The sequence below is a fragment of the Polistes dominula genome, unplaced genomic scaffold (assembly GCF_049000335.1).
Source record: "Polistes dominula isolate Pdom_NZ unplaced genomic scaffold, Pdom_raw_medaka contig_25, whole genome shotgun sequence".
NCBI classification, from domain to species: domain Eukaryota; kingdom Metazoa; phylum Arthropoda; class Insecta; order Hymenoptera; family Vespidae; genus Polistes; species Polistes dominula.
Window position 1 is genome coordinate 3,961,234 of NW_028301094.1, and position 27,210 is coordinate 3,988,443.

At 31.1% G+C, this 27,210-nt stretch overlaps 1 protein-coding gene and 1 long non-coding RNA gene across 2 annotated transcripts in view; one reads left to right on the forward strand and one right to left on the reverse strand.

Moving 5' to 3' along the window:
* LOC107063752 (uncharacterized) overlaps positions 1-27,210 on the reverse strand; it is a 260,720-nt gene that overhangs the window by 130,589 nt on the left and 102,921 nt on the right. The gene's annotated exons all lie outside the window — the stretch shown is intronic.
* On the forward strand, positions 1,110-14,471 carry LOC149031220 (uncharacterized). The gene is made up of 3 exons (XR_016177895.1): positions 1,110-1,331; positions 12,373-12,717; positions 12,859-14,471. It is a non-coding gene; the product is annotated as an uncharacterized LOC149031220 (long non-coding RNA).

The following is a 27,210-nucleotide window of genomic DNA, read 5'->3' on the forward strand; positions in this document are numbered from 1 at the left end:
ATCAAGCAGTTTAACAACGCGGACGAGTAATAGAATCGGATCCCATTCCACAAAGCCCACTGTGTATTGCGTGTTTGCTTCACTGGTATATTCGATTCTAATCAAACTCACTAAGCCTCAGGGAAATAATACATTTTCAGCTATCTAAGTACGTAGTGTACTTAGATAGTAGATAATATTCTAAGCCTGTTACACAACGTTTTATTCCTATTCTTGTTTCATACTTTTCTTTTTTAAAAGATCAACGAACCAAAGTATCTATATAACTTTTCTTCTTAAAATGATTATATTATATTAATGAGAAGTTATAAATTAAGTTAGCTTTAGCTCCAAACTAACTAAGATAGAAAAAAAAGAAAAAGTTAGTTAACTTTACGGCGCTGTAAAGATAAGAAAGTCGGCCCTTTCGAAAGATTTATTATTGGTCTGGGCTCGTTGTAATAAACCTCAGCGGTATCGATACAACACGTAATCGTTGAGCTTCGCTCGTTACGTTCACGTACGTGATTTATACATTCACGTTCTTTGTTACAACGGAATATTTTTGAAATTAGTCGTTACCGTTCGCTAGCTTCCTCGATCGACGGATCGTATTTATTTTTCTAAAGCTTTGCAATAGTATTTTTCTTTTATCGAATAAACGCATTTATTCCATATGCACATGTATCTATATAAATCATAATATACATATAGTTTCATTTCCTTTCAACAAAAGTCTCAACGAACGAATTAACCTGCGATCAAATATACGCATGTAAATACGTACATATGAATATCGTTATTGGCATATCATTTTATTATGAACAAATTCAGTGCACGAATCGTGTATATTACCTATCCTTTATGTAGTACACCTCTTTTGAAGCATTACCAAGCTCTATTCAACCGAGATAATCGTTGAAACGTGCCTCGTAATGAAACAGGTTAACGAGAAGAAAGAGAAAAGAGAGAGAGAGAGAGAGAGAGAAAATAAATTCCATTTGTCAGATATGTATGGGGAGAGATATTTCGATCGTTTTATTCGAAAGAATTTTTGTCTAACCAAAGTAGATGGTAATTCGATGAAAAGAAAAAAAAAGATAAAGAAAAGAAAAAACGCAATATATGACGAATATTTGATGAGCACTCTAGCGAAATAACATCGATTGTGTTCACGTACGATAAGATAGCCGAGCAGCAAACGAATTCTCTCCTCGTTGCATGTCCATTAACGCTAATCGATTCACGTAACGTTAGATCTTCGAAGCAAGCGAGACTGTGTGAGCGTCATTACATATTTGTTCTACTCCCGTCGCGTTTCGTGCAGTCGAAACTCGAGGATATATCTCTCTGTAAGTAAATTAACTCGATACATTCTCGTAATTACGATTAATTATACATATCACCAAAAACGTTAACTGTCTTTTAAACGGACCATTAATCAAATTATCCGTAAAAATTGGATTCTTCTTTTATTTTATTATATTTTTTTATTGATTTTTGTTAATGAAACAATAAAAAAAAAATATTGCTCGATATAAATCGATTATAACTGACTGTCATTTCGTTTATCGTTGACAAGAGACACCAGTGTTTTACTAAATGATAAATAATTTGTCTTGTTTCTTGACATGTGACAAAGTAGAAAAAGTTTATCTTTTCTAATAATACGAGTAGGATTTAAAGCTATGAGTAATGCCAAGTTGGTATCTATACTTTAACTTCCTTTTTGTTACGTTTACGATTGTTACTTGATGTTTCCTTTAACGATTGAAGCACAAGCTTATAGTGCATAAAATAAGAGATCGAGATGCACTCACAGTAATTAAAACTGAAGTACTAATTGGTTTCCGATTCGAAACTGTTGTTTCTTTATTCAAAAAAAGATTAATTTTTTATTTCGATTTTCAATTTTTTTTCCTTTTCTTTTCTTTTTAACTTAAAAATATAATTATTTCTTTCTAATTTATTATTATATAATAAATATAATAATAATTTCTTATAATAATAAAAATATAATAATTTCTTTTCTTTTTAATTTTAAAATATAATAAATACACATATACACGTATATAATCTATGTTAATTATTATCAGAAATTAATTTACGAAGAAAGTTAGATAGCTTCGTGATCTTTGATTTCATTGATCTATTCGTAACTACGTTGTTAATTAATAGAGAAGTGCATTGAACGATTTAACGGGAAGCTTTCACAGACTTAACAGAGTAATACGAGAATAATCGATGAGGGTATGAGGGTATTAACCGTGTATAAGACGTGCGAGATAATTCCAGTCTCGTGTGTGGTAACTCGAGACGAAATATATAGAGAGAAAGAGAGAGAGAGAGAGGTTTGCTGTAACAGAGAAAGATAGAAAGAGCTAGAGAGAGAGGGAGAGAAGAGATGTATAGATGGCAAACGTCGAGTGGATACACGAAGAAGAGACAGTGAAAGTGAAGTGCCAACGTTATTCAACATGCGAGATAGAGAAACAAGAAGTTAGATGTTGGTATGCGTAAATCGAAACGAACGACTGTGTGTAAATGTAGTAACGTTTAACAAGGGAAAGAGAAAGAGAAGCATAGAGAAGAGAAGAGACGAGACGAGAAGAGAAGGTCTGAATAAAGGAGAAAGGGGAAGAGGAGAGGAGCGGAGAGGAGAGGAAAGGAGAGGAGAGGAGAGAGGAAGAGAGACGAAAGCTCCTGCTCATAACGCGACCCCGTATCGGTTGATCCAATTTGACTCCCTCTGACATAGCGTACATCGAGGCTACGTACATACGTGCGATAATACCTAACCCTAATGCCCATTCCAACGCCCTACTACCATCCATTGGCATCGCCATCAGTGCCCTTCTCTACACACAGGCTATATCATCCCATAGGATAAAATTTCACTGTCATCGCTACCTCGAATTATTATTCGTTAAAATTAACTTTATCGCGACTTTTTCCATTCCCTTTACTCTACCCTCCTCGTGACACATTATACGAGCGCGTGCTTTTTCTTAAATTAAATATCATCCCCCTTCCCCTTGTATTTTTCCCAACCATCCTAGTTAGTTTTCGACGAGTCATCCAATCGTAAATTACTCTCTCATTTTGTCTTCTAACGAAAACGATTGAAAGCGATCGATATTATACGACAGTTGTGTCAAACAAGCAACTCGCAATATCCAAGAATGAGGTTAACGGTCTGGAATGTGAAGAGTTCTTCTTTTTGCTCGGTACAATCTTTTTCTTCTTTGAGAAAATTTACTTTTTGTATTATTCTTGAAAGTTTGTTACGTCATCATTGGAAACAACCTGTACATTATAATACACGTATCAATAATAGCTATTATTATATTACGAAAACATAACGCAGTTCATAATGACTGTATTAATATTTGAATTCATATAATAATAATAATAATTCTGAGATATTGATAATATCAAAATTGAATAAACACTATTAAACATTATTAATAATATTTTAATAACAATTTACATAATTGTATACTTTATTAATTAAATAAAATATTCGTATGAACCTCGATTGTTCGTCGTTCAATAAACTCGATTATTAACTTTGATTTAAATATGTAAAATGTTAGACGTATTATGTAAAATTCGGTAATTATATGTATATACCTGTCCGTTTGTTATTTTGGCTTAAAAAGTATTATATAAACAAATTATTAACCGGTTGATCGACTATATGTATCTCTATTATCTGTAATAAAATTTAATAAAAACTAGTTCACCTTTACAAGTTCGAAAGAATATCGTAGTATGGGCTATTCGCGTGGCAATGGAGTGTAACGAATAAGAGATGGGGGTTTAGAGGACGTACAAATGATATCAATATGTATCCATTAAGACCATTCCTCTCTTTACTCTTACCCTCTTTTTATTCTTGATCTCACACCGTCTCCTTTTCTTTTACGAGATAATGTTTAGGGGGTTTGTCGTTGCCAAGCAACCGATTCCGCTTCGACGATTTCATTGCGGAACAACAGAAACGATCACGATCGACTAGACAACGTGCTCTTTTCCTATTCCTCCTTTATCTTTTTCTTTTTATTTTTCTGTTGCTTTTTGACTCATTCACGTTATTCCTTTTCTCATTTTTCTTCCCTTTTCCAACGATTTAACGGGGAGGAAGGGCGAGGAGGATCACCTGACATGCATTTTTTATCCCATATCACACGACCTTGAATCTAATTCTCTTTCTTGGCTTATTTTTTGTTATCCTTTTAAAGCTTCTCTCATTGATCTTCGTCCAAATTTCCTCAACGATATCTTTCGATCTAAATTGTTTTTCCTTCTTCACTTAATATCTAATATTTATGTAAAGAAAAGGAACAGATATATAATAAACAACCCTTATGTAATTTGGAATTAGAGTAAATATGTTGTTTTTTTTCGTAAATATAAGTAAAGAAAATAATTGTAAACATCATTACGATTCGTTAGGCAGTTATGTTATTTTATGAAAATAACGACAGAGATGGTCACGAATTACCCAGCGAGGGGTTCATAATACCTGATCCATACTTTATTTATTTTCTTATATATTATCCGATTGTAACATACATATAATCGTTGTGTTTTCTTCATTTGAAAAAGAAAAATATATTTAATAGGATAAGAAAAAAAATTTGTGTTTTCGTTTCAATCAAATTAATTTCTATATACGAGAATATTTTTTCCTACAAATTGAGAATCATTATTTTGTGAAAAAAGATCGATTTTTTTTGAAATTAAAAAACAAAACAAAAATAATGAGAAAGAAAAAGAATAGAGAAGACGATCTTCAGCAAAGGAGAAACAAAATGCGAGATGAAGTAAGTAGTTGTTTCGCGATCACGCGATAGATTCCCATATTTTCCCTAGGCTTTTAGTAGAATTGCTTTTACCAACTGATTACGTAATTCGATAACACTGAACGCGCGAGTATCAACGCGTTTATACGATAGCAGAATACTCTTGAGAATTCAACGGACTTTCATCAGTCATTCTCACTCACTTACTCATTCACTTACTCATTCACTCACTCACTCACTCAATCATTCACTTGCCTTCTCTCTCTCTATCTCTCTTTCTTTCTTGTACTTAATACTTTACGTTTGATCGAAGAAAAACGAGTCAACTGATCGTTCCATATGCGGTCATGTTTTCTCGCAAAGGAATTCGAAACGGGTTCGATAGAAAAGAGAGAAAGAGAGAGAGAGAGAGAGAGAAGAAGAGAAAAGTTTTTCTCCGATGGCTTTTATTATTAGCTCTTTTTTCCTCCCTATTCTGGTGTAACCTACCACCCCTACCAACTAACGTTAGCCAGCTACGTTTGGAGAGAAAGTAACAAGTATTATTCTTCGTGGAACTTTAATTTGTCTTTCCCTGTTTAAGTAACGTTACTTATTTCTTTTGATCGTCCGAAAGAGGAAAGTAAAGGTATCCCTTGCGATCGAACCTCTTTCCTTCCTTCCTTCCTTCTTCCTTTATTTCTTTCTACACCCCATCCCCCACCCTTCTTTTCTTTCACTTCTTTATTTTTTTCTTTTTCTTCTTTACTCTTCTCTTTTCGTCTCGTTTTCTCTTTTATTTGCTACTTTATCTCATTTCTAAAGCTTCCTTTCTTACCATCAACATTTGATATCTTTTACACACACACATACATACATTAATACACACGTATATATATATCTATGTATATCTATCCACCTACATAAAATATCTTTGAAACGAGATGAAAGGGCCGGCGAAACAAAACACACGATTCCTTTGGAAGATAAGTTTCCAATTACTTCGAGGTAGGAGAAAATCGAGCACAATATAAATGGCACGTACCGTTAGCGAGAAAAGTCGATTAACGCTAGTACAATTGTAAAGAAAATTTAGTCGATCGATCGCAGCTCGTTAGTCGTTTCTCTCTCTTCCTTACCCTCCCCCTCCTCTATCACACTCTCTATTTCTCTCTCTCTTTCTCTCTGTCTCTCTCTCTCTCTCTCTCTCTCTCTCTCTCTCTCTCTCTCTCTCTCTCTCTCTCTTGGACGTTTAACGCAAACATACGTAGTTAGTATGTTCGTATAAAAAGAAAAGTCTTTAATCGCGTATCGCATTACGAGTTTCCTGCCACCAACTCGTATTCGGATATTAGGGATCTCTGTTTAAGCCAGCCAACGCGTAGGCGTTTGATAATAACGCTTGCTTGAGCGACTTTGAAATAAGCAGAGTGGAAAATTGTCAGAGTTCGCGTTTCGTGGACTCATGTGGTGTGATTATTAATTTAACAAGGGTTCGATAATCCAGACGGACCACCACCCGTACGTTGCTGCTGCTTCTGCTGTTGCTGTTGCTGCTAGTCGTCCGGTCATTACCCATACACATATACACATATATATATATATATATATATATATATATATATATATATATATATATAAACAGAACACGTGTACGCACATGAGTACGCGAATCGATCGAGCAACTCGCACCGTACATCGACTGCGATTACTCGACCGTTATATTAGCTGGACTGTCCTGATAGATTACTCGACAAACTGCGTACCCGACCCTTTCAAGATTTAATAGTGATTTATGAGTCTTCCTAGTATTTCTTTACTTTTTCTACTTTCTTCCTTTCTGTTTTACTGTGTTTCTTCATCGTTACGTTTCTTCTTCGGTTAAGCTTAACGTTTTTCTTCGATCTTACTTTCTCAACCAAAAGGATAACAACTTCGCTTGCTCGTCCTTCAAAAACCTATCTACAAATAAAGACACTTAAATGAAAAAGTTCGTATCTAAAAAGAAAAAGAAAAAAAGATATACGATTACGATGAATATCCACGTAGATTATATTTATATTCTTTATTTTTTTTTAAACATCGTCTAATCCGATCTTATCTTTCAATTAATAAATTTCTTACTCTTGACGTATTATTCCTTTTCTCAATACTTATAATAAAGTATCAAAATATTAAGATTTTAAATTTCATTTTCAAATTTCACACACGAACAATTAAACGATTTCTCTGATCGCAAATAAGAAATAAAAATTGATAGATTCAAATTTAATCGGTAATGTAAAGATTTTAATATGACTGGTAGAAACGCTTTTCATGGACTTTTAATCTTTATCTCACATCTTGACTTTCATATTCTTTTACTAAACGTTTCTGGGCTTCAAGTTCTAACGACGATGCAGACGACTAAGACGACGACGACCACGACGACGACGATGAAGCAAGAAGTAATAGAGGAGGATGCAGAAAAGTAAAAGCGCGGAAAGAGAGAAAGAAAGACAGAGACAATGAGAGAGAAAGAGAGAGAGAGAGAGAAAAGAAGGATGCAAAAAAGAAGATGAAAAAGGAAAGAAGAAGGAAGTACTCGGAAAACTAAGGCGTAAGCAAACTCCTCGGAAGAGTTTCCTCCGAACAAAGGAGATCACGTCTATTTCCATCGCGTGTCTTATTCTACAAACTATATATATATATAAACGTTTCAAGATCTTTTTTCGAAAAAGCTGCGTACTCTGCGTTAAGAACGAAGGTAGACGTAAGTCTCTTTGACGTCCGCTAGCAGCAACCAAGCTGCTTGCTAGCGTATACGTTTGAGCGCACAGTGAAGAAGCAAGTAGAGAGAGAGAGAGAGAGAAAGAGCATGAGTGTGCAGCATCCGTCGCTTGATATATATCCGTTGTACCTTAACCGAGCGGAACACGTTTGAGGCTCCAGTATCCAAGGGCGAAGGACGGCCGTTGAGCCCTCTGTTGGTGGTGTGTACCGAATCCTCGCACCACTCGTCTACCTCATGAATATTTAAACTGGATATTAAAGGCGCAAAATCACCGCACAACCGGCAGACCCCCCTGCCCCCTTTCATCCCACCCCCAAGCCACCAACCACCAATCCCCTGAACCCCATCGCTACCCCCTCTCCTTCTTCCTGACCCCCCCCCCTCCACTACTCGTCCCTTCCATCTTTCTCTCTACCTCCACTCATTCTACCCTCAAACCTTCTCTTCGGCCGCCGTCGCATCGAATTTCGAGAGTACCGAGTAATCGATCTCGAAGGTCCTCGAATCACGACGCCGAACCTCGTCAAGGGCGTCTCGAGGAGGATGAAAAAATTTCCGCGAACTCCGGACATCGGTAATTCCGAAGGTATGTACCGAAGAAGGATAGATTGATTGAAATTAAACAGCTGATTCTATCCAAAACGATGATATTATGTAAATATACATGTATGTATTGTAATATGTAATAAATCCCAGAAGTATTCGTATGCCCACTGTCAATTTAAAATGATCAATATTTTCTTGTAATACAATTTTTCAAAATTCTTATACATAGACAAATATTTTAGAATTATTTAACTCTTTTAAATGAATATTAATTGTATTATAAAAAATGTGATATTTTATTAAACCAATAAGAATATTAAATTCACAAGATATTTTCAATCGTATCGAAAATATTTTTAAACTTTTAAACTGCAAGAAATGTCAATTATTACTATTTATTAAAACAATTATTGTATTTTTATTAGATTTTCCGTTGGTAAAAAATATTCTTGTGATATGACGATTATTAATAATTTAAATAAAATTATATTTATTTAATAAGAAAATCGATTTGAAAATTTCGTAATAAAATTTTTAAAATAAAATTTAATCATCCTAAAATAAGTTTCCGTGTAAAGAAATTTTGAAGTTTAAAATTACAAGCAAATAGAAATTATTTAAAATTTATAATGAGCGAACGAATTACAAATACTACCGTATGTAAGAAAATTAATGTTTACGAATAAAAAAAAAATAAGATTTTTGTTTCTCTTTTCAGTTTATTCACATTTATCTTGCTCGAATTTTGCTACGTATCATCCTTCCTTTCTTGCTTCCTTCCTTCCTATCGTCGTTTTTGGCGAAGAGAAAATTTGACGAAATAAGGTCAGAGAGTCCCTAAAACCAATTTTCCAAGCTCACTTGGTATAATTTCTCGGCAGCGTGTCTTCCTCCTCATTCTCTTCGTCGATGTAGAACAAACAAGTTTTCTAATGCGCTAAACTTGGAGAGAATAGAGAATATCTCTCTCTCTATCTCTCTCCTTCTCTTGTTTTCCCTTTAGTTCTAACCGTCCTTGCATACGTACGTACGTATGTAGATAGTACATAGTCATGTAAATGCACTCTCTCTGTCTGTCTCTCTCTCTCTCATTCTCTCTTCTCTATTTCTATCTGCGTGGAGAAACTTTCTTCGTACACGCTGGTGGTGTCACGAGCAGACTTCAACCCTTATATTTTCAAACGCTCGTGTACAGTGATAATTATTCTATACGAGACATTCCGGCCGGATGTTCAAGCGTCCTTGCTACGTAGAAAGAAGAGAAGAAGATTGTAAAGGAGTAAAGTGGAGCGTTTCTTCTGCCGGTTACGTTTAAAAAGCAAACGTACGGCCTCATTCAAAGCCTTTTCTTTCTCGCTCTTTATCTTTTTATAACTCTTCTTTTCTCTTCTCTTCTTTTCTATTATTTTTCTTGAGAAAGACAAATTTTTCCATAGACAAAGAATTTATTCGACAAACAGTGTTATTCTCTCTTGATCGAAGAATTACCCTCCCATCCACCTTATACCCAGTCAAAGAAAAATACGAAGACGAACGCACAAAGACATAAAATCCTTTTTATTCATTAACTGATATCAATGACAACAAAAATTTATCATTAGTTTCTTCTCCAAGGTTAAAACAAATGACTGTGTTTGCAATATAATAGAATATTTTTTTCCCGGTAAATTTCATCTAAATCGACGGACTTAAAAAAGCATTCGAAAGGTTTCTACCGTCACGAAGGTTCTTCCAGTTTCTATAACCATCAGTACCACCACCACTAGCAAACAATCTCCCTGTCGTTCCACAGTTTCGAGTAAAAGTTGAAACATGTCAGATATATTTTTTTGACAGCCGTTTCTGGCTAACGCTGCACCCATATAAAAAGCTTTGAAATCTATCAAGCTGATTTTTCAAAGAACGAAAGGAGAAAAAGAATGGAAGAAAAAGGGGAAAGAGTAAAGAGGATGAAAAAGAAATAGAAAAATAGGATACACGGTTATACGCGAATTCACTGAAAATAATAACATTACTTCGTGATTCGTAGTGGATAACATTAACGACGCATGCATCTTTCCCCCTTTACCCCAAAAAGGGTAAAGAGAACGAAAAAGAAGAGTAGAAGAAAGAAAAAAGAAAAAAGAAAAGAAAGAAAAGGAAAAGGAAAAGGAAAAAGAAAGTAAAACAGAGAAAAACGAAACTCGTAAAGAATGACGGAAAGAAAGAAGAAAATGCTCGTGGAAACGTTTCATAGCCACAGAAGAGAAAAAAAGTAACGTTAAAGTCGTACGAATCATCGTCTTTTCGTAGTTTCGAAACAAGTCTCGTTATGACGTCACCCCCAAAAGCTTATAACGTCTTCTTCCACCAACTGCCAACTCGCCGTCGCTATATTATTGCTCCAAGAAAGTAGAAACAATGGCTTTTTTCTTTTCTTTCGTGAACACTTCACCTATTTACCCTTCAACCTTTGACCTCTTACCGAAAATAAGTGAACTTTCTCGTTCAAAACATTAATGAGAATTTTTTAAATATGTATTCTTTTTAAATATATAAATAATGTACATACTTATTTTAATACGATAAATATATATATATATGGTACGCACATATGGATATAAAATTTGAATACACATACATATATATATACATGGGGATTAAATGTCCGATGATCATTCGCTTTTACAGTTAAATACGTTTCACGCATAATACGACATTATTTATCAATAATGCAAGCCCCTATGTAGAGGGAGGATTAAATTATAAATTCTACGCCGTGATTAATTGCTAATGAACTTTGCGCGTGACGATGTTTAATAATGCAAATGCGATCGTGAGAGCAGCTCGGAGCAAACCGTAAACTGAGTCTTTTCGATTTTTTTTTTAGTTTTTGTTTAACAAAATCTTCGAGTAATCGTCAGATAGAAACAAACTATATATAATGTATAATACATATATATATATTAGAATAGTTTTTATACATTAGTAATATATATGTAAGATTTATTGAATTTAAATAAAAGAAATGTTTATTATAATATAACAAATACTTAAATATCAAGGTTTAATACAAAAATCGAAAAGAAAAAGTAAGTAACAATAGTTAGAAACCACAACCACACTTGCATAACACTCACTAGTCACACCGAATCAAGAAAGCAAAGACCGCCTTCTTCACCGCGCTTATATATACATTCACCCCACCAATGGTCCCAATCACTTCCGTTTATCATTCTCGAAATCTCCAGACTATTCCCAACCGATCAAACAAAAAACTTCTTCCCGATTTCCGGTTCGGGAATATTCGAGAGATTTCGGGGTGCTTACAAAACGATAACATCAGCTGATATCGCTATGCACGCTCGCTTTTCTTTCCTGCCACACACATTCGTATTCATACCGCTACACGTACTTACACTCATACTCATATCGCTGCGTGCACTCACACTCATATCCATATCGCTACATATTCTTACAAATCTTTCACGTTCATCATTGTTTCCATGCACACCATACACTCGCACTCTTCGTCTTTCTTCCACCCCTACATATATATTACTAGTGTATAAAAACTATTCTAATAATGAGTACAGTGCATTAGAGTATTAAAATAACTGTTAATTAATCGAAAGGAATGTATATTGTTACCTGAAAACACCAAATATATAAGGAGTAATGTCTTTCTCAAAATATACCTTCAGACTGACACGTTGTTTAAATGACTTTCCAAATGTTGCACATAAGTGCTACGGTAAAAATATTCCTAATAAAGAGAATTTAAGATTTTAACATATTGTTTTTAGTATTTTTTGTATTATAATGTAATTATTTCATCGCTCCTACGAGGTGATAACTTCGAGAGTAAAATTGTCCTGTAATGTAGGTAGAGTGTATTAGAATATTAAAATAATTATTAATTAATCGATATGAGTGTCTATTTTTGTCTAAAGGCTGTGACTATATGATCTATGTACCTTCCTTTTCGAAATTCACCTTCAAACTGGCACTTTATCTATGAAAATACTTTTATTAAACATTGTTTATACGACTTTCCGAAGCCGAAGCTAGCCGAAGTAAGCCGAAAATAGCCGAAGTTACCCGAAGTCACCTCGAGTTAGCCGAAGTTAGTCGAAGTTATCTGAAGTTACCTGAACTTTCATAAGGGACAACGGGCCAGACAGAAAGTGAATTTTAAGAAAGACGGTACTCTGAACATGTACACCATGCTTTTAAACATTAATACAAATTTCTTCTGTTTAATTAACAATTATTTTAATACTCTAATGCACTTTATTTATATTGCAGGAAAATTTTGGGACAACGTGCCAGTCTGAAGGTGAATCCTGAAGAGAAAGATACATAGATCATATACTCCGAGCTTTTAGACAACAAGAAACATGTCCATCAATTAATTAACAATTATTTTAATAGTCTAATGCATTCTACTTCTATTAGAATAGTTATTATATACAAGTTATATTTATATATAATGGGAGAAAGAGAGACACTATAAATTAAAAAAAGCAATATCTGCCAATAATTATAGTCATTTGTTTCTCTAAAAGAATGGTCAAATGATAGATTTTTAATTTTAAATTACAATACTGCACTCGATGTTATTACTTTTAAATAATTGACTTTACAATCATGGTAATTATAAGTATTTATAGGTTAATTTAATATTTATTATTGATTGCATTTTATTATAAAATGTTTACGATCCGAAATGATCGTACAGCAACTAGCTGTATTCGAAATGCGCGCCACCGATTCTATCGATTGCGATTCTAGATCGATACTCGTTACGAGTATACATTGCGACTATCGAAGCGTTAACGATAGCCACCCCCACCTCTCGCATCCCCACCACATGCGCCCTGCTGGGTCAGTTCAAAGGGACACTCTTCCTATTTCATCACTGGACGCCTAGGACAATACATCTTCCATCTAAGGACTATAGAAGGCCCTAAAGAATACCCAGGAATAATCTTATTCTTCATAATTGTAATCGTTATAAGCGAAACTTGCGAGAGGTGAGAGAGAACGTAAGCAAAAAGGACAAGAGGTGAGATCTTTCCATTGTATTCTGTTGCGTAATGCGCAATGTGTGATGTGAATTGTGTGAGGTGTTGTTTGGCGCGATCAAATTTTTGAACAGGATACACAGAAGCCGGTTCTTTCGACGCATGCGCTAGCACAAGTGGACACAACGCTACTTCTTTAAGACAAGGCTTTCCCGCGCAGCTTGATTTCCCTCTACAACCCTATGCTCGTCGACGGACCATGGAGAGTGACCCGAAGGTCATTGGCCAATCAATTTGGGGAAGGGAGTACACAAGACTACCCGTTCCCTATAAGGGGCCACGGAAAATCGTCAATGCATTCATTCAGTCAGCAACGCTTCTCGACTCACATACAACCAACGCATCAAGAGCAAGGAAACCTCATCGGCACCCGACAAAGCAGCCTAGCCACATCTCATCGAGTCACAAGCAACGCAATCATCAGGCAGCTCAGCATCGGGGCGATAGTTTACAAACAACAACGCAACAGCGTACTATATAACAAACAATAAAGAAACAACAATTCAATTCACATTAATTCCCATTCCTCCACAATCCATTAAAACCTTTTTCTTTTACGATAAATAAATAACATCGTACTGATCAAGGCACCTGTACGCAACAGTATTCTTTTTACGCAACGATAATTTCCCCGCGTGGCAACGCACCGTGGTTGATCCTCATTCTTATATTCTATATAACATCCAGGGTTTGTATGCCGCAAGGCTTTTCCCTGATGAGCCAAAAAAGCATTGCATCTTTGATTGGCTCAACCACGTGTTTTATTTCATACCTTAATCTCCACCTTATTCTCCACATCATAGCACATACATAATTGCCAGAGGACTCCTAATCGAGAAATTGAGACCATACAAAATTATTAACATTTTTGGAAGAACAACTAATTTACTCAGTTCCGATAAAAGTACCTAAGTATACACAAATTGATTTTAACAGGTTTAGTATAAATATCTTTTATTTAATTATTAATATATATATATATATATAGAGAGAGAGAGAAAGAGAAACTCTCATATAAACTGATTAATCTAAAATCATCTACAAAAAAGAAATGAATTTCTCTTTCACCCTTTTTCTAATTCTCTTTTTCTTTGGGTAGTTTAATTGATAAGCAAGCTTTATATCATGCTATTCTTCACCTAGTAATATTTCAATTATATAAAAATTGTTTTATATATTATTTAATTCAGTACCAAATTGGTGATTTTCTTAAATTGTAAAGAAGTATAATTCTTTTTTAAGGATCAGTCATTTAACCGGTTACTATTTTTAAACAGGTATACATAAAATATTTCTTCTCGAGGTTTAATTTTTTTAATACCTTCTAAGAACCCTTGTAAACTGATTAACCCAAAGTCTTTCAAGAAAAAGAAAACAGATCTTTTTCTATCTCTCTTTTTTTCAGTGAAATCTGATAATTCAACGTCTCTTTCATTACTGTGTTTTTCATCTGGCAATATTTCAATTATTTATGAATTCTTAAATTAATTATTTAAACCATTAAAAATTATCATATTAAATGGTAAAATATACAATTTTATTTTAAAGATCATCATATTCAACCATCATTTGACCGGTTACAGTATATATACAAGTACAAATTAACTATTTCGATAGGTTTAGTGTTTACCTTCTTAACTTTTTTTATCTGGTAAATCAAAAATCATTCAAAAAAGTAATGAATATGTGTTTCTCTCTTTTTTTTGTTCAGTAGCAGGCTGATAAACGAACGTCTCGCCATTGCCATTTCTTTCACTTGGCAATATATCAAGGCTCTTGCAAGAGTAACGAATTCGGTTCTTTGTCGGCGGAACGCATACTAACGTCACATCGGATTTCGCCGGCGGCCGATTAGAAAAGAACTGGCTTTTCGCATACATAAAAAAAGCAGAGAAAAACGAATACGCCTGTTATACCATCTCTTTTTGATCGGTTCTCATCGTTGGTATTGCTCCTGTTAATTTTCCTCTACGATTAAATGACTCTTCGGTTTGTTCAATCTGTCATCTAAATCGAATTTTTATTTTTTATTTCGTTGCATCGAAATCTTCATTTAATTAACTTCTTCAACACAAAACAGAGCTATCAGATTCATTTCGTTTGTATTTATCATATATATGTGTGTGTATGTATAAATGTATGTATAAATAAACTTAATAATTGCATTTAAATGTTGTGCATAAACGAAAGAAAATGAATATAAATGTTAACGAAATTAAATATAATTTTGCAAAATGTAGGTAAGGAAAAGTCACAAGAATAAGTAATTAACGTTGTCAAAGATATTTGCGAAAAGATAAGAAGAAGAGAAAAGTAGATAAGACGAAAGTCTCTTCGAAAGAGTTACTCGCCAAAGAATATATATATCCAAGTAACATTATATTTTCGGTATAATAAGTCCACATAGTTTCGCTAAACATTATTCTAGATCCCTTTTGGTAGGTAATATGACAAACATATTTTCCACCATGGTACTCGGCAAAATGGAAATTTTTAATTAGTCATAAAAGAAAATAAAAGAGATGCATACACAAAGTCGCGTATTTGAAATTATCCAAGAGGGTTCGCTCGTTAAACTACCTTTTGTTAGATCACGAAAAGTAAGGGAGAATTTAGGAAAACAAAATTAATAACTGCAGCTTAGAAACATTAGCTTTTTTTATTTGAGGATTAGTCGAGAGAGAGAGAGAGAGAGAGAGAATATTTCGCAAACGATAGCAAATTTTTCCTATCGACGAATTTTGTTTAAAAAAAAAAAATAGCAAATGGAAATGAAAATAAAAATGAAAGAAATATTTTTCGTTGGTCGGCGCAAAAATGAAATACTTACATATGCGCCAAAGCGTTTCCATATTTAAAGCCTCTTTGATAAAAAGAATTTCGTGAAAATTCAAAAAAGCATGCGCACATATTCCTTCTCTCTCTCTATTTTTTTCTTTACAGAGATGAAAAATTAAAATAAAAAAAAAGTTATTAATGTTTTTATCTTGACATCATTCGCTTCGTGCTATTTTATATTTTACATTTTTTTCCTCTCTTTTAGAATTTAAACTGACATCCGACACGTTATGGTGACGCGTGATATTCTTTCTCTCTCTCTTTCTCTCTCTTTCTCTCTCTCTCTTATTTTCGTTTGAACTAGCAAACATGGGAACCGAGAGTTTCACAATTTTTCCATTAAGCGTGAAAAAACTTGATATCTTTTAGCTTAAGGAATGATATTAGAATATTTTATTTCCTTGCTTTGTTAAAACTACATATTTCTATATTTTATAAAACAAAGTTTATCATTAATATATAAACTAATATAAATTTATATCATATATTTAATTTAAAAAATTTCAAGTTGTTTTGTTCTCCATTTTCTGAATAAATTTATTAATGGTAATGTTTTAGGTGTTCATTAATGAAAAAAATTAATAAAACAAATATAATAATAAAAAATAAAATATAAAAAAATATAATATAACAAATTTGTATATATACATAAATATAAAACATTTGGTTTCTTGGAATATAATAAAAAAGAAAATATCATTTATATAATTGTAAATTAATATGAAAATAAGAAAGAGAGAGAAAGAAGGAGAGAGAGGGAGAGAGAGATGAAAAAGAGAAAAAAATGAAAAAAAAAAAACATTAAAAAAGTGAACGATTATTTTTATATATGGATCCTATCAATGATGAGTTGATTTTACGATAGAAAAGAAGACAATGAAGGAAATCTTCTTCAGCGAATAAATATTATCCGAACGATCCGATTTCGAAAGAGATAGAGAAAGAGAAAGAGAAAGATGAAAGAAAGAAGACAGAAAAATGAGGAGAATCTTACTGATACTTCTTTTCGAAGCAGAAACTCGTGAATAATATTTTCTCCAATTTCACTGCTTATGGAATTTCCGTTGTTTCCAGGAATATCTATCTTGTTCGTGCGAAATATCTTGTAAGAAAATAACCTGATCCTCTCAATCCCCGTGTAGAACAACACAGAATAACATATAAGAATAGATGAGATGACAGTCTTCTATAAAATTATTTTTTCAATACGAATACGAGATTATTCAAACTAAATCAAACATTTACAAAGTTTATTATTTTTTTAATGGATTACATCAAAGTGTTTAAAATGATTATTTTTTCTTTTTTTTCGGTGTTAATTAATAATGTAATTAAAAAAAAAAAACACATAATTTACGAGAAATGTTTCGAAATGACTACGTTTAAATTTAACACGAGTTATATGAAATATTTTATGTATATTTGCGCGATAATTTTTGTATACTTTTTTTCTACAATTATTTTATTATTTAAAATTTGTTAAATGTATTTTTAAATTGTTCCACTGTGACGAATTTTAAATAGGAAATTTTTGAGAGACACGTAAAAATTATGGTAACAAGAATTGCAATCTTTTCAGCATGATTGACCAACAGTACGTGCAATATAATGATCAATTAAATTCCGTAAATAATTAATTTCAAATATTTTGAATAAAAACATTTATTCTTAACTTGTTTGATTTCTATTGTATGGATTTTTATTGCATTATCAATTCTGGATTTGGTTAATATTAAAAATATAATATAAAATATAGTTTTTCTATTTGTGTTATTAATTAACAAACAAAAAATAATGAAAATTCGTAGATATAATTCACAAAATTACCAACTCCGAAATTATTGTTAATTCGTTTTTATCATCCAGCAGATAAAATCGGCTTACGAATGAAATATCATCCTAATTAAAATGGAACAATGTTCTACTGTAGATAATTTTCTACAATAAAGATAATACAATGAATTTAGTTCTTTAAATTTATAAAGATATTTCATTGAGAATTACGATTGTTAGGTTGGTTCGATTCGTCTCTGACTCTCGTTCGAATTAAAATAATAATCATTCAATTTAATTATTTGTGCCAGTCTAATTATATGATCAATTTCGTTGCTGGACTCCATTGATAATCATTTAAACAATTCGCAAGATAAAGCGAATTATTCCATTTAAAAATTGCTTGAAATTTTTCTATCAAAGCGCACCTAATTAATATTTAACTTTTTATATTTTAAATAAATATTCTTAATAATTAAGATTAATATAAGAAATAGCAAATAGCAAATAGTTAAATTGTAAATAATACAACAACGTGTGCACATATTATATCATAAAAAATGATTACAAAAAATAATTAATAATATAATAATTAATAGTATAAAATAAAAATATTATATAATTAATAATATAATAATTCGTTTCTGTTTGTGATATGGTGCACTTTATTTAAAAATGACTATTGGATAAATTTATTTAAGCATTACGTTAATATTAAAACTTCAATTGTTTAGTTTTAAAATAATTTTAAGATAGAAGCAAGCCGATTATGCTATAACTATGTTCTTTTGTTGTTTAATTTATCTTCATTTTAAAAAACCAAATTCAATAAAAAATTATTAAAGAAAAAATTTTTCCTTATTGTTTGCTTTTTACTTGAAAAAGAGAGAAAACAAAAATAAATAACAAAATAAATAAATAAAGAAAGTAAGTAAGTAGTAACTATCTTCTTAATCGTCTCTCTTCTTTTTTGTTTTTTCTTTCTTTCTTAATTTTTATCCAACAATTCCTTCTCTCGTCGAAGTTTCCGATACTTAAGATCGTGCCTCGTCGGGTACGTAACGCAGTTTCATCCCCTCCATGGACTCCTTAGTAACCCCTTTTGGCGAGTACATTATGCAATGAGAGTACTCGTCGCGCAAAGGGTACTTTCCGACAAGGCAAAACGAATGAAAAAGAAAGGCAAAATGAAAGAGAAAGAGTAATCAAGAAAGTGGCTTATTGTTAATGTAAAAATATTTCTCGTTTGAAAATTTTCTAAAATCAAGTAACTTAAATGAATCAGAGATTATTCGAATTATTTCGCGAAAATGATATTTAACGTTGAAACTTTGAACGCGAAGAATAATTACAATTATTTGTATAATCATTAAAATGTATATGTACGGGTTACATGTAGTATGGTTATTTTACAATGATCGTTGAGTCTGTCATGTAGAAATTACATGGACACTAATATTAATAATAATAATAATAATAATAATAAAAATAATAATAATAATAATAATAATAATAATAATAATAATATACAATGAATCACAGGAATATTCATACCTGCTGCCGTTGTAAATTTTAAATAATTCATATTTGCTTGTAATCCATAGCTTTAAAATTCTTATACGCAGTAATCTTTTTTACGATTATTTAAATTTCAAATTCCATCAATGTTCAATAAATATACCAATTTTGTACACAAAACAATCATATTTACATTTATTTATTTTTACTTCATATATACATATATTAGTATTATTTAAATTGCAAATTTCATCACTGTTCAATAAATATCCCATTTTTAACACGAAACAATAACATTTACATTTATTTATATTTATTCCATATACATAATAAATACATATACCATAAATATTTTCAATCTATCATTTATAACATCTCTTTCATTTTCAATCATAATTTCAACATACTAATAAACGTTTACAAAATAAATCATTAACGTAAGAAAAATCATTAATTATTATAACGTATTAACGTTAAGCTTCATTGAAGAAAATATATCTATATCTATTTGACAAACTTTTAAAATCGTGTACGTTCCATATTAGAGAGACACTTATCGTATATATATATGTATATAGAAACGTAGAGACGTAGTCTCAAATACGTGCGCATACTTGGCGCTCTCGAGCAATGGGAAACTTGTCCAAGTTTCGAGTAAGCGGTGGTGCATCACTATAGTTCTCGTAGAACTCGTCTGTCTCGAATTAACCTCTCTCAATTAAGACAATGGTCCCCCGTTTCTCTGGACATCTATTCCTTCATGCACCAGAAACACTATTTCTATCTCTCTCTCTCTCTCTCTCTCTCTCTCTCTCTCTCTTTCTCTCTCTCGCACACATACACACACACACACATTCTTAGTCTCGAGGGATTCATTTAGCAAATCGAGATGATGATTATTAGCCACAAAATTCAACGAACCAACGAAATGTCCCTACTCAAAAGAAAATGTTCTCAGGTTCTATCGAAGGCTCATTAAAAGTTATTTCACAATCTAAGATATTTTAAATCGATTCAAGGGAATATGATTATTACGAGCCGATGAATTAGTTTATTTCTCGATCGACTATCGGAAAGATCGAATTGCATAGTTGGTAATTAAAAAGTTTATTCCTTATCGAAAAAGAAAACTTATGACAATCTAACTATTGTGATATTCTAACCTTTTTCCTTTTTTTTTATAACTACAATGTAAAAAGTAACTAATAATATCGTTTTATTAATAATGTATAAGTACGTTTACTTTAGAGATAACGTCGAATAATAATTAAAATAAAATGACATATTCGTTATAATCACGAAATCCCAAGGCAGTCTCTTTTAAAGTTAATCACTCTCTCGGACTATTCATTCTAGAACAACGTAGAGTTATATCCGACCAAAATGTTTGTCTTCATAATTATGAATAATTACATTAACCTAACTGACGTTCTTAAATTTATGATACTTAATAGTCCACACCTAAGGTTCTTAGAAATTGTCCGTTATTCCATATATCTTTGCACATAAAACTAATATCAACGCAAACAATTGTATCGATCGTATTTGTAATCAGGCCAATTCTTTCATTTATCTACTCGACTTTTTCTAAGAGAAAATTTCAATAACCGACCGAACATTTATTTAAAGAATCATAAATTATTTATTCTTGTGTTCTTAAACGTATTCATATTTTGTTCCACTTTATACGAATTTTCATTTTAATCAAAGAATGTAATCATAATAACAAATATAACATTATTATTAATATTAATATTATTGTTTATTATTACTGATGAAATTCGTATTTCAAAAGGTCGTGGAAGCCCTTCAAAAGGATTAGTACTGATTAGGTACGTGTCTATGGAACAGGACTTTGCGCTTATATACTATTTCCGGTGGATGCACCTCGCGTCACAAATCCGCGTAAGCTAGGTCTTGAACATTTTGGGAAGTAGGTAGTACACTGAAGATACCAACCAACCAACCAACACCAAGTGGCCGGAAGATGTTAGGGGAATAGAGAACTCGCGATACATTAACGATTCTCTAGGATATTCTAAAACAAGTTACGTGCTTCTACGTCCAAACGTTGGACTAAACGGGACGCAATCGCGATACAGAGAATAATAAACCGGTGCAACCGTGGCATTCAAAGGGATTCATAACTTTACTTTGAATGATAAACGTCTTTTTCATTTTACCTTATGGAATATTATTAAATTCTAATTTTATTTGACAGAACTTTTTAAACATATTATATTTTTTTTCCTCTTAATTTTCCCCCCTTTTCGTTTGTTGATTAAGAAGAAAATTTTTTTATCGTAATAATATTGATAATAATCTTAAATCTGAAAATACGAAATCAAAATTAAGTCTAAACAAAAGGTGAATTTATCAGGGATTGAATTACTTGCACTATTTATTCTGATAAGGGCACAAAAAATATGAGAAAAAAATAATAAACGAAAGAAAACATTTTTTCTTTTTCATAGCAGACCCTGTTCGTTCTCAATTAAAAGCGGGCTGTGAAATTTCATTGAAATAAAATTTCTTTATAAGAATAATTATATAATTAAATGAATAAATATAAGATCAAAATGAACTGGATAAAGAGAGAATTTTATCAAAGATAGTAATTAGCAAAGTTCCGATTGGATTATCTTTTACGTTTTTGTCTGACAATGAGAATGATTAAAAAAAAAAAAAAAGAACAAAATATATACATATATAAAAAAACAAAAGAATGAAAAATTGTTCACTAAAAAAATTATTCATTCCCAATTAAGAAACAAGCTCGGAGATTTCATTCTGCAAAATTTCTTTATAATAATAATAATAATCCTAATAATAATGAATTGAAATAAGATTAAAATTAAGTCGATAAAAGGGAATATCTATCGGGGAATAATAATTAGGAAAGTTCCGATTGGATTGCTTTCGTGATTTTGCCCGTTAAAAAAAAAAGAAAAGTAAAAAAGTAGGGATAAAAAAAGAGAAATAAAGTGAAATTAGTTAATTTCGTATAAAAACGAAGAAGAAGAAAAAAAGAAGAAGAAGATCATGTTATTTTTACAAGCTGCTAAACAAGTTACTTAAGAAATCATGAAACTAGTAGGAATATATATATTAATCTTCACTTTCGATATAATATATGCCAAAGATATACTACTCACTTTCGTTTCGGTGGATTAAGGAAGTGAAAAAAAAATAGAGAAAAAAAGATAGATAGATAGATGGATAGATAGACAGACAGAAAAGGAAAGAAAAAAAAAGACAAGAATCTTATCGATTAATCTACTACTAGATGTTGTTTCAGATAAGCGAGGATTAAACTCCACCTTCGACTTCGAGATTCGATTTTAGTTTGCCTTTGTACGTCGACGCCTCCGGGAAACCTCTCCCTCTCTCTCTCTCTCTCTCTCTCTCTCTCTCTCTCTCTCTCTCTCCCTACCTACCTCAAAATTGAGATACCGTCATCGTGCGAACTAGCTTACCTATAGGAAGGTAAGGGGTTTCTGCATCGTCAGCGTCAATTCGAGCTTCGACTAGATCCATCGAAAATTCGATCCAAGCTTCGACTTTTACCTCTCTTCTTCTCTCTGTCTGTCTATCTATCTCTCTCCTTCTCTTTTCCCCTCTTCTAATCTTTCTTTTTACTTTTCTTTACTTTCCTTCCGGTATTTTATTACTCGGTCATCTTTAAAAATAACGTATAACGCAATTTATACGGATTAATATGAATTCGCAATTATAGGAAAGTTAATTACTTCTCTCTTCGAAGTAATTAACAATTATTTCATGACAACATGATTGTGTCGATAATTATGATTATGTAGATTATTAATAATAAGTGAAAATATGGGAAAAAAATTAATTATATTTGAAAATAATTAATCGTGTAAAATAAATCGTAAAATTGTTCTCACAATTATCGGCACATATGAATTAGATTTAAATACAATGTAATATTTAATTAATGCAAATTTAATTTTTTTTTTAAAGCAGAAAATTACCACATTTTTATTATATAACGCGTTGTAGGAGAAATCGCGTTATACGAAAATACACTGGTCGCAATATTTTTGACGCGTTATAGGAATTTGTACTATAGGAACTCGCGTTATATGAGAATCTACTGTACTGTTATACCAACATATAAGAATGATAACAAAACTTTATTTCTACCAAAACACAAATAGAAACAACTATAAAAGGTGTATTTACTAAATAAACTAGACTAGAACTTTATTTCTTTTGTAGATAGAGTAAAATTGTATAAAACAATTTTATATTGTTTAACAAGTTTTATCATCAATTAGAACGAGTTTTTATTTTTGCAAAAATACATCGGTACAATTTGCAGAGTTGCATTCTATACAATCTGACATGAACTAAAATTTAATTAAATATGTTAGCATAATTTATGATCTTTAAACGATCTGTCATCTAACAAGATAGCCGCTTATAGTTATCTGTTAACAAATCCTGATACATAGAAAAATCTTATTCATTCTGACTAATCCTAAATGTTCTTAAACCATTTCGTAACAATATTTCCTACTTGTGTCTAAATTTGAAGCATTATTTTTATAATATTGAAAAAGGGAGGGATGGAAATCTACATAAAGGATTATATTTTTTTTTATGTCTTCCTAAATAATTTTTAAATCATTGTCCCGTTAAGTTATCCATTATTTAAATATCCTGAATTCAGAATATGTATAAGGAAATTTAGCTATTATTGTTTTCTCGTTTAAATAATAAAAAGAATTTTTTTTAGTACTAGACGCACAGAGTTTGCAGAAAAAAATAGACTTTAGACAAATCGTTGAACCGTAATATAAAACAAAACTTGAATACTCTTTTACTGAAGCAAATAAATAAAAGAAAATATAAACCTCCAACCGTGTAACTCCAAATATTTGCAATTGTATGTATTTGTTATGCGAAATAATGATAGAACAATGGAACATTTAAAAAATATCAGTCTGTATTGACTGCAAATAATACATTTTTAATTCCTTATGTGTGTGATGTAACATTTATATTATTTTGTGTAATTTGTTTATATTATGTACACCCTCAGCGATATTGAAGGTAAAAAAGAAATATATAGATACTTCGGAATTAGTTGCTTTCGATTATATCATATTATTGTTTATATATTTTCCGAATGATTATATAATCCACCAATTGTATTTATCGTTGTTTTATAATTAACTATTATTTTCACAATTTTATAATATAAGATTTCATAAAGAAATGGTTTTTTTAATACTTTACAATTCTCCTTTGGAAAATATCGATTGTGTAAGTATAGTTAGGATGGAAAAACGTGACTAAAAGCAATAAGCTTTTAAGATGATATTATATAAATGAATAAACGTTCGAGAAAATATTCAATCAAGTAAAAGCATATTTGCTGATGATGGTATTCAAGTGTTCATGCAAAATATATTTTCGTAGGAAATACCAAAAAATAGAAAAAAAAGAAGAGATAACAACACAATAATCTCGAAAACGAATGTTACAAAGAAAACATACATACAAGAACGAAAATCCACGATAGATTAAAAACCATTGGCGTGAGATGGAAACTATGGCGAAGATTATAAGTTTCGTGATCTCATACTTTTCCAATAGTTTCCACGTTTTCGAGATATAAAATGTATGCGGTCGGTTTTGCACCGTTGACACTGACAAAACTTTTTAAGTGTTTGATCCATGAGAATACCGAAAGAAAACAAAAGTTGTTGATATATTCTTGACGATCTATGAAAGAGTGTGTTTAACTATTGCATTACATTAATAATAAGTATCCGTATATTGAAAACAAAAATTATATTCTTATAAGAAACATTGAAACGTTATTTTGAAAAGGTATTTGTAAAGTAATATGAAACGAATAAAATAAAAAAGAAAAACCCAATAAATAAATAAAAATGTAATAAATGTAATATATATATATAAAGAGAGAGAGAGAGAGAGATAGAGAAATACAATTCATAGCTTTTCCCGTTATCTACAAACTGAAATAAAATACGAAAAGTCGAATAGAATAAGAAAAAAAGAGCAAAAAAAATTAAAAAAAAAAATCAAAAAAAAAAATAAAAAAAAAATAAATAAACGTGACTTCAATAATTTCGCTCGGCCAATAAAGCTTCTAGAAAACAAGCTAGAAATCTATTATACCAGGCAAAAGCTACCGAGAGGAGAACGAAAACTCTGATGCTCTCCGAGCAGTGCTCTTTAATTCGCAGCATTGAGTGGGATGGAAAAAAAGTATTATCGCGAATAAAGATGAAAGTATGCTTGAACGAGGTCAACGAATATTTTGCAACGTTCGAACGAGCACAATGAATCCTTAGCGAATAATAAAAAGCGACCCTTTCTACGAACTTACTTTCTTTTTTACTTCCCCCTTCATCCATCCCTTCCTCTCTCTCTCTCTCTCTCTTTCTCTTTCTCTTTCTCTTTCCTTTTTTCTATTTTTAAACGGTAGTCTCGATCCTTTATTATTAAATCGCGTCTAGAATTCTTCTTTTGTTCGTAATAATCAAAACCGAACCACGTCTTCTCGATAAAAAGTTAGATATAAGATATTGTATATTATTGAAAACAAATAATTTCATTTGTAGAGTAGAAATATTAGCCAAGAAAGTTCCTTCTGGTTACTAAATCTGTGTATCATTTTACTCTCTCTCTTTTTTTTATAATTAAAATTGTACGAACTTTGTTGATTAATTAATTTAATATGTAATTTTATATGTAATTTCATATGTTAGATATTCTTTATTAATATTAAGTAACCAAGGAAGTTCGTGAAGTTATTATAATATTTGATATAGATTTACTTATTATATCAGAAAACATAGAAAGTTCGTGACGTTATAATCAATAAAAATTTTATAAGCAAGTTATTTACAATAGAAACATATAACTATTATATATAATAGAATGTTATATAAATAGTTATATATAATAGAATGCATCTAACGATCAGGTAATAATATATGTTATACTTTTATCGATATTTGTATTTATTTTTAAATTATTGTATATTTAATTTTTTAATTAGCCTTTAAAATTAACATGACGTTAAGAAAAGGTCATGTTTCAAATAATTTGTTATCTTCTATCTTTTTGAATGAGTATTATTATTTGTGTATACTCTATATATATATTTTGCATTAGTTCATCCACAGCATTGTAATTTGCGATGACAATACATCGAAAAATTTAAAAGCATTGAAATTTAATCGAATTATGTTATTCTGATTTCACCGATTATCTGTAAGTTTTGTATTACTATGATAATAATACACGTTTAATCGACATATACAAATTTATTATGTGATTCTAATGTGTGAATGAAAGTATATAAATATTACAATTTATAAGTGTTTCTCTGCAAAACTAATAATTGGACAAAGTTATGTAGGAACCACTGCCAAACCCTTAAAATTACAAAAAAATTATTTTAACACAGTTTAAATCTCATAAATTTATAATTTTTAAATAGCAAAAAATAAATGATTTAGGGCAAAACGTTTAGTACAATTATTAAAACTTTCTAACTCTCGTAATTAAAATAAAATAATTCATTTAATTACTTTAATTAAATTACAATTAAAAGATTAATTGTACTACTCGTTGATAAATAAGTCATTAGAAAATTTATTGTTGTAATAAAAAAATAAAAAATCTGAAAAATCTACAAACAAAATTGATTGAATTTCAATTTATTGATAGTCGGTGATAGTTTTCCGAAAATAACTTGGCCCAAATTTTGATTGATACTCTTTTAACCACCTACCGAAGATAAATAAACACATAAATATATAAATAGTTATAAATGTTGGCTCGTGAAAATGGAGAAATCATAAAAGCTGGGGAAATAATTCGATAGGTTAGAAACGAAAATCGAGTTCTCATGAACGAACCTGTC